Source organism: Convolutriloba macropyga, chromosome 6, assembly GCF_964194025.1.
Source record: "Convolutriloba macropyga chromosome 6, txConMacr16.3, whole genome shotgun sequence".
Lineage (NCBI taxonomy): Eukaryota > Metazoa > Xenacoelomorpha > Acoela > Convolutidae > Convolutriloba > Convolutriloba macropyga.
Window position 1 is genome coordinate 26,157,699 of NC_134473.1, and position 19,924 is coordinate 26,177,622.

The window sequence follows — 19,924 nt, forward strand, 5'->3', positions numbered from 1 at the left end:
ATCAAGATACATTGAATAGTGAGATTTTTTTGTTCGATTGTCCAATTGAGTTGGAAAAAAAATTAGGGCACTTTGATATCGAAAGAACGTTCCGCATAGAACAAAAAGAAATTTTTAGCTGTTTAAGTAATTAAAACATTAAAAGCAGTTTGAACAATTATCTCTCGTTAAATTGATTTGTATCTACCAAAACCGATATAACTAATGCAACTGATCACCTCAATTCGATATAAATGCAATATGAAAGTCATCGATCAAAAGTTGTTTTCGAAATCCAATAAAATCCCGTATTAGCAATTTTAACTGTTTTGTTTCACTGCAAAGTCGAACGAATTTTTCAAAATCATGTCAAAGATTGCGTGCAAAATTAAGTTTAAATTTTTATAACGTTCTTCAATTCTAGTACACAGTTAACTAGCGGGGGGAAAGATGGAAAAATTTAATTGAGTTACTACTTTTGTTATGATAATTTACAGACGCAAATCTTCGAACTGAGAAAAAACTAGCTTTTTTCTTTTGTAAAGAAAAACTGCAGCCCTACCCAGAATTTATGCTCATCATTTTATACTGGAGTTCGATGCTCCATTTTATGGCACTTTATTTTTTCAACTAGTTGTCGATATCAATCTTTAAAACGTGCAACAAATGTGACGATTTTAAATTTGGAAATCACAACTCTGCTGAAAACAAATTATCAGTGAAATCTGATTCTTCTTGTGACTTTTGACGCATGTTCTTACAGCAGCAGAGTTATCGTGCTCTTCGGTTTATCAACCGAAGAATTGATTAATCTATCCTTTTTACCGGGCAGTTTTGGAGATTTGACCCATATACAAGTTGAAAATGCGATGAAATATATGCTCCTGACCAGTTTTCCATTGCATTTGATGTCATTTGAAGTCATTTCAAAATTCTTGAAAAAGTTCTTGAACGAATTTCCCCATGACATCCATTTTTAGTTATAAAGATGAAGGCAACCATTGGCAATTTTTTAAAAGCATGGTTGCAAAGCTTTATAGATATTTATTAATGCAATTTTGAACTCTAGCTTTTACCAATTATACAATGCAACGCAATCGGTGTTTTGGTGTTAATATAAGGCAAATTGATTGAATGATCATGTATAACTAGACTACCCAATAACTATATCTTAAATTTCAACCTATCATGCTTCCTTTATTTGATTTCCTGAACTTCGAGTCAAAATACAAAAAGAATGCAATATGAACCTACTGAAAGGGTGTGTGTTACATGCGAAGATAATAATTCAACTTTGAATATTTCAAGATACTGTTTTAATAAAGGACATCGAAACCGTATTGATTAATCTTCAATATTTACAAACTTTTTTGCAAAAAATCAATGATTTTTGATTTAGTTTATATGAAGAACATTGTTTCATCCCTCTCTTTTTAAATTTTTACAGTCACTTGGACATTAATTCATTTTTTCACTAATTTTTATTTAAAATACAGCTAGAACTTTATTGAAATTGTATAATCAATTCTGGTAATTAACTGTGTCTTTCAAGTAGAAACGTGCTTTATTTGTTTGACAATATCTCAGAAGAATTTATTATGGAAAGTAATTGATCCGAGTGGAAAATAAAAAAAATTTGTCAAAACTTTATCTATGATAGCTCATATCTCTTACTCAGATGCCTCAAATTCCTACCCCCTGTAGGCTTCGTACGTTTTCTGTATATTTTTTGTCATAAAATATCTTTGCTTAGTTGTTCCTATGAATCCTTTTCCCGATTGATGGCCGAATTCTCTTGGCAGACTTCTACATGAAAATCTTTACAAACAATGTAAAAAATATGATTACTTGTCAAGATAAATTGAACAGAGAGATTTTTTTTGTTCCATTGTTCAATTGTGTTGAAAGAAAAATTAGGGCACTTTGATATCGAAAGAACGATCCGCATAGAATAAAAATTGAGCTGATTAAGTAATTAAAAAATTAAAAGCAGTTTGAACAATTATCTCTCGTTAAATTGATTTGTATCTATCAAAATCAATATAATTAATGCAACGGAACACCTCAGTGCGATAAAAATGCAATATGAAAATCATCGATCAAAAATTGCTATCAAAATCCAAAAAAAATCTCGTATTAGCAATTTTAACTGTTTTGTTTCAATGCAAAGTCGAACGAATTTTTCAAAATCATGTCATAGGTTGCGTGAGAAATTAAGTTTAAATTTTTTATAATGTTCTTCAATTCTAGTACACAGTTAACTAGCGGGGGAAAAAGATGGAAACAATTAATTGGGATACTACTATTGTTATGATAATTTACAGTCGCAAATCTTCGAACTGAGAAAAAAACCAGCAGTTTTCTTTTATAAGGAAAACCTGCGGCCCTACCCAGAAGAATTGATTAGTTTATCCAATTTACCGGCCATTTTCCGGAGATTTGACCTATATCCAAGTTCAAAATACGATGAAATATATATTCCTGATCAGTTTTCCATTGCATTTGATGTCATTTGACTCATGTAACAAAAAACTTGAAAAGGTTCTTGAACGAATTTCCCCATGACATCCATTTTTAGTTATAAAGAAGAAGGCATATTGCAAATTTGAACTCTGGCTTTTACCAATTATTCAATGCAACGTAATCAGTGTTTTGATGTTATTATAAGGCAAATTGATTGCATGATCATATTTGACTAGACTACCAAATAACTAGATCACAGATTTCAGTCTATCGGGCTTCCTTTATTTGAACTCGTGAACTTCAAGTCAAAATAAAAAAGTATGCAATAAGAACTTACAGAAAGGGTGTGTGTAACATGCAAAGATGATTAATTCAACTTTGATTATTTCTCGATATTGTTTTAATACAGGACATCAAAACCGTATTGAACAATCGAGAGCGTCAAAATGTCCCCCTTTCCATTTCTCAAGTACTTCCAATACACTTTTAACTATGAATTTTCAAGTGCTTGTCGCTTATAAACATCTTGCAATTTATAATCTATGTTGTGAAAGTATTTGACAAAACATAAAAATATAATACATTTCCTTTCCTGTTGGCTAAATTTTCCACAGGGGATAATAAAATCTTCAAAGAGCCATTTATGTTTACTAAGTTATGTCTGAGTTCGCTCACTTGTGATTTTTCTCCCAAAATAAAGAACAATTTGTTGTTCAAAATATAAACATTTGGTGTCCGAAATTGTCTCCTCTTTTAATTACACACAATCCTAAAAACCTGATTTCCACTGATTGGTTTAACTTTGATTTATAGGGTGCTCTCCTACGCTGACGCCATTTAGTTCGACCCAATTACCCCCAAACACCCTCCGTGACTTCAATCAGCTACGAAACACCCACCGAACCGAGTCCTCGGCGTCGTAAAGACCGACCGACTTGGGCCATGCCACCTTACCCCTTAATTTAGCCCCCATTCTAGTCTAGATCCACCGTTTCCAACACGACTACCATTCTGTCTTGAGCAGCAACGACAGAAACCCGTCTCAAATTTGTTCATATATTTTACCCGGTTGACTGTAAATCATACAAGGGTCTTATGTGACATCTCGCAAATTACAAGGTAAGATTATGCCTGAAGTTTGCTTTGTTGGACTAATTTTGCGGAATTAATTGTAGCGTTTCTATTATTCTTGACACAACGAACGACACGATTTTACGATGACATCAATGTTATTCGATTCATAAAAGAAAAGTTCAGCTATGTAAATTCAAATCATAAAACTCTGATAAACTCAATTCCTTACACACCTAGTCATAAAACATGCCACTGATAAGACAAACAAGTGAAGTGAGAGTGCATACTAGCGAAAAACAACCAATCGCGAAGTATTTTGTGAAAAATTATATTTATCAAAACTATTTTAATTCAACGAGAACATAAGAATGGACAAGAAAAACGACAAGGAGGCCCGGTAATGTGCGTTCGCACATAATACCCCGATCCCGCTCATCCTCTTTGTCGACTTAACTGTCTTCCAAATGAGGAAGAGAAAAAAACTTTCAAAAATTTGAATTTTTCGAAAATAGATGGTGTATGAATGAAAAATCACTTGAATTTAAAACCTTTATACGAAATACCTAATGCCGATTTAGAGGGCCGATGAGATATACCATTAACAAAACTACGCGACAAGGGAAACAACAAAACCAAATAACGAAAACAAACATTAATTACCACCGAAACTCAGTGCCTTTTTTCTTAAATTCGTTTATTTATTAAAGACGAGACCTGTTTTTACTCAGTTTAGAAAGCAAATAGAGAAAAACGAAGTTCTGAATTACGTTTCTATTTTGAAAAACAATCAATTTTGGAGTCATGAAAACCATTAGCTATCAACTGAAATAAGTTAATAGATTCATTTATAGCTCCGCAGGAATCCATTCAGAGTTGCGTTGTCAAGATTTTGTCTTATGACTAAAAAGGACGACAAGAACTGCCAAATAAAAAGCCGAGACAAATTGCTAAAAATCGGTGTCCAAGACATTAAAACCATAAGCAATTAACTAATCAAAATTTACTTATTTGTAAATGGGATGTTTTTCGACGCAGTTTGTTTCAATTTGTTAATGTTGCAAAATATCAGAAGATGACCTCACAACACTTTTATGAAAGCTATATGAAACAAAGCTAGAAAAAAAAGGTTTAACCAGAAAAGATCTATTAGTACAAAATTTAAAACTTTTTTCAACAAAAAAAGAAGCTTTTAGTCAGACAAAAACAACGCTACAAGTTCAAGAAAAATAAGATAAAAACGGGGCAACGTTCAAAAGTTACTCTTAATTTTGTAAAACTGAACATACTGAAACAACTTTAGTATACACAAAACTATTATCTATGGGGTAAAATCTTAAAAAAAGGTTCTTCTTACAACCAAAAGAAAACCACTGGGACCTGCAATAATCTATAATAAATCACACAATTAAAAAATCTTCAAAAAGAGTCATAAACAAAAATTTCAAACAATTGTTGAAAGAAATGTGTGTCGAAGCCATCGAAAACTATAATTTATTTAATAAAAGCATTGTATATGTTCAATTGCACACTTTCGAAGCAATTGCTGTGATAAGCGGCCAGAAAGTAATAAAGTAAGAAAAAGACAGCAAAAATGAGGGATAAACGTCAAAAAAAATTTAAAAAATCACAGCCAAAAAAACTTCCTATTAAACATAAAAATGCAGTGACGACTAAATTTAATTTCACTAGAAGTAAAATTCAACTTCTCAACTGAGAATTAGGCACAATTTGGCAATAATGAGTTGAAAATATGGCAAACATATAAAATAACTTGCAACTCCTTAGGGCTTCAATTGAAGTTCTCATTAGTGAGACTAAGTCACAGGACTACAAAATAATAACAAATACAGATTTTAAACTTTCTAATACAATTTTACCCAAACACGGCCTCATTTGCACTAAATGTGATCTGTCAACAACTGAGCAGTGATATGGTGAAATCGTTCCGGTGTAATAATAACCCGGTAATTAACTTAAAAGGAACAAAAACGAGGAAAAAGCTAGAGAACAGGACAAAGCCCTATATAATTCTGAAAGTACTGAAAGTTTTACTGAAAGTATTACTAATTCGAAATTACTTTTTTATAAAACTAAAATTAGCATTGATTTTGCCGTAGAACTTTCAAAAAAGGTAATTGTTCCAACTGTTAATGAAAGTTTAATTTGACAAAAGAATTGTTTTCTTACAAATCTCTCCAAATATCAAAAACAAAATGTGTGGAGTTTTCGATTTTTGAGTTCTAATAAAAAACCCCGTCAAATTGTGAAAACTGCAACACTCCCTTAGTTAGCGGAAGTAAAGCTAGCCCTCTTTGGAGTTTGAAAATCATAATTTGTGCATTTTTGTTGAAAAACGCTGGGCTGATTTTTTGAAAAATTTAGCCAAACAGGCAGCTGAAATGCCGATGTAACATATCATCATTACTCCCTCTGTCTTTAAAACTGAAAGCAGTACTATAATAGTTAATAGTTTTAACATATTATTTCGCAAATATGACTAAAAAATGGGCAAAATACATTTGCAACTCTATATTCTCCACTGGACTGACTTTCTGATGATACAACTCACTACTCTTTGCGGTGAATATATCGATCGACGAAAATTGACCGATTTAAAAAATGAACATTTGAATATATATTTCCTGCAAAATTTTATTAAACAGATAGTGGTGACTGATGAATCCAATTCTGAGGCGACTGAGCAGGAAAAAAAACATTGCTATAAACAGCTGACTTCCTGTACGTGAAACATTACATTTGATAGAACTAAAAACTAACTTGATGTTTAATGTGATTTTAAAATTACCTCGAACCGAATTAAAACGATTTCAATCATTCTAACCGGATTTAGTCAAAGATCTCCTGGTGTGCGATTTGATCCCTTACAGAAAAAACGCACATTGTAGCCTGATAATTGCTGGTGGAAATTGTTTGTACTGGTCGACTCATTTGAAAAATTGTTCTTGAAAATGTTACTAATAATTTTTTCCTTAGCAAATCACTTCAAACATTGTCAATATTGCCGTGAGAAATGGCTTGAAGGGAGTTTCAACTGTTCAAGGGAGGGACTAATAAGCGGATATGATAAATACAAAATGTGAAAAACAGTGGCAATCAATTGTATTATTACAAATACTTTTTATTTGAAGGCAAGGATTTACTTGCGCCGCCCCGCAACCAACCATAATTTTGGTTTCCGAAGTCTGTTAACAAAAGACCACGAGTTTTGAATCCAATAATGGTTTCCATAGCTTAATTGGAGGCGGGACTAGCAATTACAATTATTATATAACAATATGCCCCTGTGAAAAATGGATCACATATGGTCATAACTCATATAGACAAATATTAGGAATGCACTTCTAAATCCAGTAGCCGCGAGTTTTTATTTTTAATCTTGTAACAACAGTAAAGCTTAGCTGACTTGAAACTAAGGTTTACCTATCAATTTCACATAGTTTGACCATTCTAGTTTTAAAAATGGCATTAGTTGGATAATAACTAAAAAAAAGTTGCCTATATAAAGGCACGAACGCTTTTGAGTTTTCTCGAAATTTTTTCGGTTCTTAATAGGAGGAATATATTAAGTTGGTTGATGCTCACAACCTATAATTGAACTCTGCAGCCAATTTGTAAAAAAAGACTTGTTATTAGGAAAAACCTTTGTTCAGCAATTTGTGTCATTAAAGCGATTTGCATAAAATATTTGTCCAAGGTCTAACAGGACTAAAACACCATATCACTTGTTTCGTATGCAGAAACTTGTCGTTGGAAACTGAGGCTCTTTTCATACCGAAATGAAATATCACTGCTGTCAAATATTCCACTCTAATTTGGTGAGCACTAGTTGATTTCGCTGTTTTTTGTTCCGGAACGCTTCAGTTGGGGAGGAACTATATAATCAAAAGGTTTTGTGCTCAGTCAATTTTAGCCAATCCGTATATTCATCTTAGATCCCGTCCGTGTAGTATATATAATCAAAAACATTTTTTGAATTTTCTTTTGTCCACGGAGTTATACAGGTGTAAAGTATTGTAAACATTTGACTAATTTTCGTGGTTTCTGTTCCAATTTTCCATAATTTTTCGTAATTTTCAGGCAATTTTACTGAAAAGCATGTTAAAACCGTTAAAACTGACCATTTTTTTGTTTACATCTAAAAATACATGAGTGTTCTTGAACCGTTGATCCAGTTCTTTTGGGTAAAATATTCGCTGATTTTTTTCAAATTCGGCTTTTTTATCAATAATGGAACAAAAAAACCATCGGTAGTCCACGTTGTTTAAAACAGCCGGATTAACACCCCCAAAAACTGCTGAACAGTCTTTTTTGCGGTTTTTTTGCTAATATAACTCGTCAATAATCCATAATGAATCATTCATTTCTGATATAGTGACTTTTTACTATCAAATTATCCCTATCCAAACAAATTGTAACACTTAAATGTTCCTAATGAATGAACAGCAAAAGCAAAGAGAAGTTGCAATTGAATATGGCAACATTTTCATTGAAAAAATTATTGTTTTAACGGCTCAACACTATTTTTTGGCAGAAATCATCGAATATTTGTCTTTTTGTAGTTTTTGGTAGTCCTATGAAAAATTCTGGATGATTTCGAGAATTAGCGGTTTCCATTGAGTAAAAAAAAGAACCCGTTACTCACTGTAAGTAATTTTTTTCCTGAATGCAATAATAAATGTTTTAAAGAAACATAGACGTACTCTTTAATTTTGCATTTAGCTGTTCTTTGTTGTCAGATTGTTACCCTGTCTCGTTATCTGCAGGTCGCCTATCGCATTAACGCTTTTGACAACGAGCAAAATTGAACAGATCTAATGTTTTTCCTTTCCTTGCTTATTGCTTTAACAACAACGACTTTTCGGGAAATTAAATTTTGATATTTAAAGTTTGAAGACTTTGAAATTATTTTTTAATGTTTTTTTTTAATTTTTGTTCTTTTTGTCTACCTTAACCTAATCTTATTATTCATGTTTCATTATTCATATATTCTAGTCTTTTTACAAATTATTAGTGTTGAATGAAGGCGCTATTTTGTATTCATTTTTTGCAGAATCAGTTATGAATTTGACGGCCTCGACCCAGTTTTCTCGAAAAAAACTTGAGTTTTTGTTTCTCTTCTGTATTTTTCGCTTGATTTTTTGGACGTTCAGCATATTATGAATGATGGTGACCAGTCTCAAAGTTTTCATATGGAAAATTGATTGAGTGTAGTAATCCAAAATAAACATTTCAGTTGATATATAATGGTTTTCATATTTGAAATTATTTGTTTTCAAAAAGTAAAAGTTTTCTTAAACATTGCTGTTTTTTTTTTCTTTTTTATCTAACTGTTACCAACTCTCATTGTGAACTGGTTCCATATTTTTTTAGTGAAGTGCAAATGATTGTGTTTTGTTCAGAATTTTTTTGACTGTAGTTTGACTTAATTATTAAGTAAGGCATTGAGTTTTGGATGTAAATATTGTTTTTGTTGTTTATTGAATTTTTTAAAATCTTGTCACGTAGTATTAATGACGGCAGATCTCAAATCACCTTGTGTGGTATTATTAACTTCACTAAGTGATTCAAATTGGAATTATTTTTCTATTCCTACAGCAATTATTTTTTAAACTTATTTGAATATTTGAACGTTTCTACCTCTTACTGATTTGGTTGACAACTAAATCAAAAATTTGGATCAGTGGGGTCGGAACACTTTGTGCGAAAGCACATTACCGAGCCTCCATTTAATTCTTTTGTTTTTAGTTAGCAATTACTGTTTTTTTTTTGTGCCGGATTTACCAGTTTTGGTGCTGCCAAAATCTTAGTTAATATTCATTTAGGCCTATGATGCAAATAACATGATCTCTTGGAGTTAGTTTGTTTCTCAAAAAATACGAGATCCCCCATTATAGACTTAATTCAGCATGATTGTTGAACTCAGCGACATACAGTGTTGAGTTTTTGCTTCAACGTTTTTGGTTCATCTACCGAAATTTAACGAACTCGTCAAAAGTAGCTGTGATATGAATTCAGTTGCATTTTTTGAAATGACCTAATTGAATGAAAAATTTTTTCAATAATGCAACATTAGCCAGCAATTGTTTCAAACTGTTTTGGCATACAAACCAGTCGGACTAGTAAAGTTTTTATGATTTTATGATTACAATTGTCCTTTCAGTGCGCCTAGAAGGGAAAAGACTTAATGCAGTATCCTCTAAATAAGATGGATTTAAATCCGTTTCGATTCGCGGCTTTAATGGTTGTTTGATATCAAAACATAACTAATGATCATTTCGACAGGATCTGTTGTTAGGAAAAGTAAGAATTTCGGTGTTTTCCTAACCTTCGGGAGGTTAAAGTTTGTTGACGCCGGGATTTTTGTTGACGCAGGACTTAAATTGAACTTGAACAATCCTCAAGTCCAGACACTAAATCAAGTTTTGTTTTTGTCGTGAAGGTGGATCTTGTTGACAACTCAATGTTTCCTCAGAGACAATTTACACTAAAGCTGCCACGAATATAATGTTTTATAGCACCTTTCTACTTAAGTCGGCCTGCCACGCATAATTGCCTCCCATGTTTCCAGCCCGAAAATTGTGTCCAGAATGGAAGCTCTTTTTGTCATGATTATATATTCAAACTATTTTGTTCAAACCGCAACGCTTGTGTATTGTGCATTAAATGTTGAATAGTTTCTCGCTTTCACTGAGTTAATCCCACATGAGCATAATTCAGCGCTTTATAGCCCGGGTCGACGGGTCAGCAGTTGTAAGCGAAAATTTTTGTAAGAAATCCGCTGATATGAGGAAATTACGTAAGATTTGTGTTGATTGCGTTGAAAATTGAAAATTAGGTGCTGAAATTGTTGAAATCAGAATATTTCAGCACATTTCAACACATCTCTTACATAAAATGGGTATTTGATTCAGCACTTTTCTTGTGAAAAATTCAAATTCAACGGATTCAGTGCCTTTCTCGCATAATTTCAACACGTCTTTTGCAAATCTTAAGCGAAAAGGTGTATATTTTAACAAAATGGTTAAAAATTGTTTTTGTATTCAGTAGAGAATTATTGAGGGTGTTTCAACACGATGACGTATGAACCAGAAAACAAAAAAAAATTGTTTCAATTGGACGGCATATTTTTTAATAAACAAAACGATATTGCAGTACCGCCTACAACACTTGCGTAGTAAATCAGCCAGTGGGCGCTACGCTGTGATAAAAAACCCGTTGCTCCCGGATTACATAACGCAATGCATGAGAGGCGTGGCCGTCCGCAGCGGTCTGCTGTTACTCACATGCTCTAGACGCGGTTAATTATAGCCTACCATAGTTATTAGGTATATGCTTGACTTCATTATGGGGAGCGTACCAAGAAACGACAACAATCTATGAGCTATAACAAAGATTGTACTTGCGATTGCCGTCCATTTAAAGGAGTCTAGCAGGCCCGCAAAAGCATTACAAGAAAATCGTTTAACGGGGAAGATGGTTTGAAAGAGTCTGATTTTTCTGCTTCTCACCAACACGGGCTCAAAACCCAGCCCCTCAATTAACAGCCATATTTCTTACCGGTTCTGAAATCGATTCCTTTTTTTTTGCGTCTATTAACCTATCTACCATCAAATTTGTGTTCAACAAGTTTTCACTTTGCTATGTTGCCTGTTTAAGGAACGCAAAAATTTGTGTAGAAAACGGCTTTCTACATGCTGGCTTAGCGGGTTTTACAACGCATGTACTACGTTTGGCTGCATGTTTAAGGAGCCCGCAAAAGTGTCACAAGCAGTAGCAGGCCCACAAAAGCATCACAATTAAATAGTTCAAAAGGAAGGAAAGGGTGTTCAAAAAGAAATTTAGAATTCTGTTTCGCATAAACACGCTTTCGGACCCATTCCTCTCGAACAACATTCATAAGTCTTACCGTTTACGCTATCTCTCCGTATTTTTTGGGTCTAATACCTTACGTAACAGTAATTTTTTCTTGAACGTCGTTTTAGGCTTTGGTATGTTGCATGCGTAAGAAGCGCTAAGACTTGTGCAGTAAACGAACTTCAACATGTTGTTAAAGGGCGATTCAAAACTCATGTACCACATCAGGATGCATGTGTAAGGAATACTAAAAGATGCAATGATTAAGAGCTTAAACAGGGTGACATAGCATTCAAGTTATAATTAATATATAGATAACCGAAGCCGTCCATTGGATTTGTCGTCAATTTGAATGGCCCCTCATTTGCTTTTTGTGTTAAAATGATCGGACTGCAAAAGTAAAAATCAAAAAAATTCGAAAGAAAAAAACTGTTGAAACAGTGAAGCAAAGTTTTTATTGCAAAATTTTTAAATGTATGTAAATAGACAACGTTTTGGAACGCTATCGTAGACGTTTTTCTGTCCATAATAAGTGAACAAGCTTGCAATCCAGTACATCATTTTTTTAAAACCAAAAACATCCAGACGAAACTGAATGCAACTGGGCAGAAAGGCATATACTTTTATTTTCTTATCGAGAGATTGTTTCCTCCTAGAAGCTCGTGTTTCCCGCGTAGATAAATTTGTCAAAATTTATCTAAGAGGCGCTTTGAAAACCGCCGAAACGAATATTTCTCAGAGGATATATCTCAGACAGGAATGCTGAATAAGTTTCTCAGCATCTTTCCTACATAATTTCAGCTCTTTTTTAGCTCACTACGTGGATAATTATGTAAAAATGATCAGCCAGAAAAAAGTCAACTGTCGTCACCGCATTTCTGACATAAGTTTTGACAAAATCCGCAAGCGGGGAAATAAGTTTTTGATAGGAAAAAAAGATAGATGCATTGTGGTTCGGGAGAACTCAACTTCATTATAATGTTTTTATTTTAAAAAGATCATTTGATTGGTTGGGAGCTGTTTTGCTTATTACGGACAGAAGAAATTTTATCATATCAAAAACATTCTCCTGGTATATACATTTAAATATTTTGTTTTAAAAACGTTGTTTTACTTTCTCAACAGTTTTCCAATAGACTTTGCCGCATTGCGTTTTTGCATTCCGTCATTTTTACACAGTAAACAGTTTTGGGGGCCGTTCAAATGGACAAAAATCAATCAGTAGTCTGTACAGTATTTACAACCCGAATGCTATGTCACCATAATTAAACTTCTTATCTTTGTCTAGTTTAACATTTTTCAAAGATGCATCCTAAGATAGTTCACAGGTTTCGAGAAGCGCGTTGCTTCTTTGGAGAAGCTCGTTAACTGCACAAGTCCTAGCGATCCTTAAGCATGCAACCTACCCAAGCCTGAAACGTCTTTGAACAAATAATTGTTGCTACATAAAGTAATAGACCAAAACAAGCTATGACTTATGGATGTTGAACGAGAGGAATGGGTTGGAAAGCGTGCTTATGCGAAACAGAATTTTATATATTTTTGAACATCCTTTCCCTCAAATGATTTATTTGTGATGCTTTTGTGGGTCTGCTACTGCTAGTGATTTTTTGTGGGGCTCCTTAAACATGCAGTCTAACATTGTACATGCATTTTGAGACTCGCTAGGCCACCATATAGAAGCTTGTTATCTGTACAAGTCTTAGCGTTCATTTAGTATGCAACGTACCAAAGCGTAAAACGTCGTTGAACAATTAATTTCTCTTAGACAAAACAATAGAACCAAACAAAATTTAGCGGTAGTGTGAACAAAAAGACTTATGGATGTTAAGGACGTTAAGGAAGGCAATGTTTCGAATGTGTTTATGTGAAACAGAATTTTAATTTTTTTTATCGTCCTTTCTTTAAAACGATTTACTTGTGAGGCTTTTGTGGGCCGCAAGTAATACTTTTGCGGGCCCTTTGATCATGCTGCCTAACGTAGTACATGTGTTTTGAGACCCGCTAGGCTACCATGTAGAAACTCGTTATCTACACAAATCACAGCGCTGCTTTAACATGCAACGTAGCAAAGGAAAAGTTTAATGAAAACAAAATTGCTGGTGCTGAGGCTAATAGACGCAAACAAATCGCATCGGTATCGTAATTGATAAGAATTTTGACTGTTAATTGAGGGGCTTGGGTTTGAGCCCAATTGGTGAGATGCAGAAATTTTAGACTCTTTTAAACCATCTTCTCCATTAAAGGATTTTTTTGTAAGGCATTCGTGGGTCCGCAATATTGTTTCAAGTGGTAGACAATTGCATGCACAATTTTTGTTATGGCTCTTAAATCTTTGTGATTTTTTAATTTGCTACCTATAATGCAGACAGGTATATACATAACACCTAAGCAGGGCTATAGTTAACCGCGTCTAGAGCATGTTAGTAAGAGCAGACCGCTGCGGACGGCCACGCCTCTCACGCATTGCAGTGTGTCATCCGGTTATCACAGCGAAGCGCCCAACGGCTCATCTCCTAGGAATGTATTATCGGGGGAACTGCATTATCATTTGTTGATTAACAATAATGCCGTCCATTTGAAACAAATTTTATTTTTTTTCCGTTTTATACGTCGTCCTGTTGAAACGCCATCAAAAAATTCCTTACTGAAATAAAGATAATTGTTTACCATTTGGTCAAAATATAAGTCTATCCCGTTTTAGAAAACAAGTTTCAAATAATGACCAGTTCCAGCCCTGTTCTTTCGTTAGATGGTTGAGTGAACAAACGAATGCAAGTTGCGCATAAAATAGGGTCTGATACAGATTAGCAAAAGTATGTTCGTTTTTGGGGGCGTTTCAACAGGAAGACGTATAAAACGGACAACATTAATTTTTTTTTTTTGAATGGACGATATATTTTCAATAAACAAATGAAGTTGCGGTACCTCCGACAATACATTCCAAGTAGACGGGCCGATGTTCGCTTCGCTTCCCGTTGTTTCCTGGTTAAATCCCCAAATGCGTAAGAAGCATGGTCGTCCGCAGCGCCTGCTTTTACTTGCATGCTCTAGACGCGCTTTATTATAGCCTAGCTTAGTTATTCTTTATAAGTGACTGCATTATGGGGGCGTACCAAGAATGGCTTAAGTGTCATAAAAAAGACTGTGCATGCAATTGTCGTCCATTTGAACGAATCAATTACCGATATCGTCCAATTGAGTTGTCGTCAATTTGAACGGCCCCGCATATTTACGCGCACAGTGCAAAAAATACCGTGTACAGAAAAAACGATGGAAACGTTTGAGCAGAAACTAAGTTAGAAATGCAATGTCAGCTTCGCAATTATGCTTGAAAGTATCTTGTCAGCTTATGAGATTGTGGTCGAGTCCCGTACTAGTTAAATTTCCCAGTAGTTTTCTCCTACGACGCTTCTCCTTTTTCTAATGTGTAGCAAGTCACAGATGTGGTATGTCGAATTTATTTTATTCTGTTATTTAGGCTTCTATTCGAGTAACCTTATTCTAAATCTAATTGTAATTTTACGTAGGGAAAATGTACCTTCTGTTTTAATAAAGCCCGCACTCGCATTTTTGTATTGTAAATTGTAAGACCATTGAATAAAAACAACTGTTTTTTTGGTACCATGCATTATCTGGGGTTCATTAAAAACTAAAAAATTGCTTTCCAGATATCTTCCAAATGCAGTGTATCGGTTTTTAGTAAGCCCCAAATAAAAAGCCGAGCCCTACTAGGAATTCATAGCGCAAAAGAAAATATAGAAAAAAAACTCGATGATATAAAACTTTGAAAATAACTTTTTCGAGTTTGGTGTGGATTAGATATTTTTTGATCAAGTATTTTTCACTCAAAGGTCTGATCAGAAAAAGAATCTTGTTTGATTAGAAGTAAAGTTAGTTTTGATATGGTAGGTTGTTCATAAGTGCACTCTAGTCTCATCACTGAATCTTTCTACTGCTTTTTAGTTCGATAAAGATGCATTCGAACTAACAATACAATGTATCCAAGAAAGCATTCCTCTCTACATGATATAATATGCTGACTTAATGAAAATCAAAAACAAAAAAAACAATACGAAATTTAGATGTTCAGATTTTAAAAAGTCTAGGGCTGAACACCATAAAGAAAACTTCAGTTTTCATACTTAATCATATTTTATTTTTGGTATTCATACTAAGTCATGTGGTGTTGCATGGAATTTTAGCAAGGATTATACGATTATAAATGGTTTCCTAGTAAACAGAAAATGATCATAAACAAACTTAGCAGAAACATGAGAAATTTTGGGTTAAAAAAAACCAAAATATGATTTTCATTTCTAAAGAGTCAATGGGAAAATTTTTATACCATGATTCAGAATGGTCTTTTTAACGTTGTCAGGTAGTTCAAAAGTTTTTTAAAAATTAGAAAAGAGAGAAAGTTCTTCGAAAAAATAGCTTATGAAAAACTCATTCGCTTTGTTTGCATTAGATCAATCCCTAGCAGATCAATGTGCCTGGGCAGTTTATGTTTTCTTTATGGAAAGTGTAGTTTTGTACTGGTATCTCGTAATAGCCAACAGTTAAAGTTATAGACAAATTTTCTCACTATGAATCACAACATGATAACTTTCTATGACTCTTGTCCATGCTGAATAATGTTTTTTCTGGGATCGCTACTTAGCGTTGCCTTGATGATGCACTAGCAGCTCCAACTATTAAAAAAATAATTTATATAGAACCAAGGTTGATTTTATTAATCTTATTAACCATTGAATGATCATATATGGTTCTTACTTATCATGCAAAGATCATATATGGTTTTTCCTAACCATGAAAATATTATATATGATTCTTACTAATCATTGCATTATTAAGACAATACTAAGAAATTTTACATGTCTTATATGGAACCAGTTCTGTTCTTTGTATGAATACAAAGAATAGCCAACCCGGGTTTTCCTGCTGATATCTATGAGTTAACATTTCTGTTTAAAAATTACATGAAAGTGTGAAAAAAGCTATATTTAATGAAATTAGTTTGTATAATAAGTACGTATAAGAAATGAAATAAGTAAGTATAAGTAAGTGTGGTTATTTCAAGCTTACTTTAGTCTGACTGGAGTCTTTTTGAGCATACTTAACTCTGGACAAAATTTGGGTTTTGATGAAACACTCTTTTTAACCACTCTTTTCAATCACTTTTCCCCCGTCATTTTTCGGTAAAATCCTCGGCCCGGGGTCCAGACAAAATGCGGGACAACTTAGTACTTCAGTCAGGGCATTGGAGTGATGTGGGTCTGATAACTGTTTAGTTCGACATGGACTGAAACAGCAATTATTTACAATTATCGCTCAGTATAAAAGCGTCGTTATTGTTTTATTTCTCTCGTAAATAGCTAGTTAAACACATACTTCACTAACATTCGCCTAAACAAGTTGCCGCAATTCTTCCAAAATTCAAGGTGTTGCGGCTAACCATAAATTTCTAAGAAATTCAATAAATAATTACATGCGCAAAATTCTTTTGTTTACTTTTCGACAAAAGAGATGAAAGCCCACACTGCACTTGTTAAGCGGGAATTATATTCAGAATGAATTGCTTGCATTGTACTTGGACAGTAATTCTTTTCCTCAAAAACAAGGGAATAGTGGTCAAATTGGAAGGTTAGGGGAGGTTGTTATTTGCCCACTTCAGCTCAAATTTATTGTCGATTTTAGCCTACTTTGACTAGTGAAAACAAGACTGAGACAACAAGTCGCTGTCTATTTGTGATTAGATAAATTATTGAGAAACATTGTCGTCATGTGCATTCGAACTTGCATCGCTGCGTTTATTTTACGAGTTTGAGAAAATCTTTTACAGAGAGCCTTAGAACCCAAAGTGACCAAAATTTTGTCAAAATCTTTGCGTAATTAAAGTTATTTCCTTCTTAACATGGTTCTGAAAAACTTGTCATATTTTGCGGTAGACTGAACAACAGAGTTACTGTGCTTTAACTAATGATTGATTGCACAATCTGAACTGATAGTTAATAAAAAAATGCGAATGCCCTATTTATCAGGAATTTCGCATGAATAATCTTAGCAGTGACTTTTTTTACTCTTCAATTTACCAATATTTTTAATATAATTTTTTAATCGTGGGTATTTTAAGAGTTCAATTTATCATTGTACCAAGTTCAAAAGATATGATTTTGGTGTTTATAAGGTAATGTTCTCCAAATTATTTGTGAGACAATGATTGAATTTTAGGAGGTTGATGCCAGAGTAAATCAGCGCTGAATCAGTAAAGAGACATTGTAATTTATAGGAAGGCCAGCACTCTGCTCATGTTCCAATTTGCACGGGCCGGTCTTGATTTTCGAGTAAAATTTACTATAAATTTATATAAATAGTGTGTATACTTCTATGGAAATTGACAGTTATAAGCTACAAAAGTATGGCATTACTCTGCTCAGACTTATTTTTTGGGGTATGAGTAATTTTCAGACTGTACAGTTTAGCCTGGGATAACTCCATGATCTCAATATAATCATAATGAAGAAGAACTGCACATAAAGAAACTTAAAATATTCTGGAGATGCAGTGTTTCAGAACTCAATTAAGTTTTTACACTTAAAATGTGCTGGTTCAGCGCTGAAATGCTTTGAGACCCAAGTCCAGGTTCGCTCCTCATTTTCTGATCCTAACGAGTAACGTTTCCTTCCCAACGAGGACTTTTAACATTATAAACGAAAGAGCGCTTCTTTAAACGCGAGAAACTTTCTCGGAGCAAAAAAAGTTTGAGTCTTGATAATTTATTTGCTTAATAAAACTTGATATAAAAGAAACGTCAAAATTACTACCCTTGAAAAGACAATAAATTATCCATTTGCTGAATTCTTAATATTTTTGTTTTCCCGAAAACGGTTCAAACACAATAACGAGACAAATTAACTGTAATTTCAGAGCGAAGCTGAAAATAACGAGGCCCACTCAAATAGATTATCAAGCATACATAAATTTTGAAGAAATTTTTTCAGCCCAATGAGAGTGCCTATTGAAATCCGCGTACTATAACCCAGTAAAAAATATAAATTGTATTTGCTAACGGGAATAGAGGTAATGTAGGTTTTTTGTTGCTTTAAAAAAGATGATAAGGTCGAAAGAGTTTCAAATCAAATTGAGTTGTGGGCCTCTGTTGTTCAAAAAACAAAAACGTCTCAAATAAAAATGCAAATGGATTGCTACTTTTCTTTGTGAAAGTTTTTTTGGAGGATGGAACTTTAGCAGAGAATGAGAACAAAATATAACGAGTAAAAGTCAATTAAATAGTGCAAAACTACTGCGAGTTCAAGTAAAACGTGACCTCAGAATTGAATTCAAACATGCAAAACTGCTGTTCTCAAGCTCAAAAACTATAACCGCCTCTAAAATTTTTTCTATTTTTTTAAAATATTTTTTTTCTTTTTAAAATGTCAGCCAATGCAAGGGTAACAGATATACTTAGTTTTTTTCAGCTCATATGCTCTCTTTTGAAATTAAAGACCGATGTGGTAAATTATAAAAACAAAGACAGATAGCCAACAAGAAGTTCTCTTTTTTGGCCGCATGGTCAAGTACCTTCGAAAACATCAGTTGACGGCCTATTTATTATAATTTCTACACCTAAAAGGTAGAATACAAAAATTACGAAGGAAAGCGAACCAAATAATTTTTTTCATTCTTCAGAAAGAAAACTGACTTAGAAAAAAAGACAAAAACAAATTGAGCTGCAACAGATTCATAATGGTGGCTGAGAAGCACGATTAACTTGTTTTATGATAACGTGCTGTAAAACAGGGAGATATTCAAACTGTTTGCAGAGTTTAGAAGTGTTTTGCAGTTACAAGTTTTGTTTAAAATTTGGAAAACACGATTTAAGAAGATTGACTGAAAATGTTATGCCGAAAATTTTTTGCGTTCATGAGCTTGGATCAAAAGCGCACTCCCTTTCTTTCTCTCTCACTCTCTCTCTCTCTCTCTCTCTCTCTCTCTCTCTCTCCCTCTCTCTCTCTCTCTCTCTCTCTCTCTCTCTCGCACTCCCTCTCTCTCTCTCTATCCATCTATCCATCCATCCATTTATCTATCTATCTATCTATCTATCTATCTATCTATCTATCTATCTATCTATCTATCTATCTATCTATCTATCTATCTATCTATCTATCTATCTATCTATCTATTTATCTATCTATCTATCTATCTATCTATCTATCTATCTATCTATCTATCTATCTATCTATCTATCTATCTATCTATCTATCTATCTATCTATCTATCTATCTATCTATCTATCTATCTATCTATCTATCTATCTATTTATCTATTTATCTATCTATCTATCTATCTATCTATCTATCTATCTATCTATCTATCTATCCATCTATCTATCTATCTATCTATCATCTATCTATCTATCTATCTATCTATCTATCTATCTATCTATCTATCTATCTATCTATCTATCTATCTATCTATCTATCTATCTATCTATCTATCTATCTATCTATCTATCTATCTATCTATCTAT

The 19,924-nt window shown here is 33.4% G+C and overlaps 1 protein-coding gene across 8 annotated transcripts in view; it reads left to right on the forward strand.

Annotated features, from left to right (window-relative positions):
* The window catches only part of LOC142341596 (alpha-1B adrenergic receptor-like), a 213,196-nt gene that overhangs the window by 101,875 nt on the left and 91,397 nt on the right, over positions 1-19,924 (forward strand). For 7 of the 8 annotated variants that reach the window (XM_075392669.1, XM_075392670.1, XM_075392672.1 and 4 more), the window contains one exon: positions 3,256-3,561. The exons of the other annotated variant lie outside the window; for it this stretch is intronic. The gene's annotated coding sequence lies outside the window, so the exon portion shown is untranslated. The remainder of the gene's footprint in view (positions 1-3,255; positions 3,562-19,924) is intronic. 8 annotated transcript variants of the gene reach the window in all.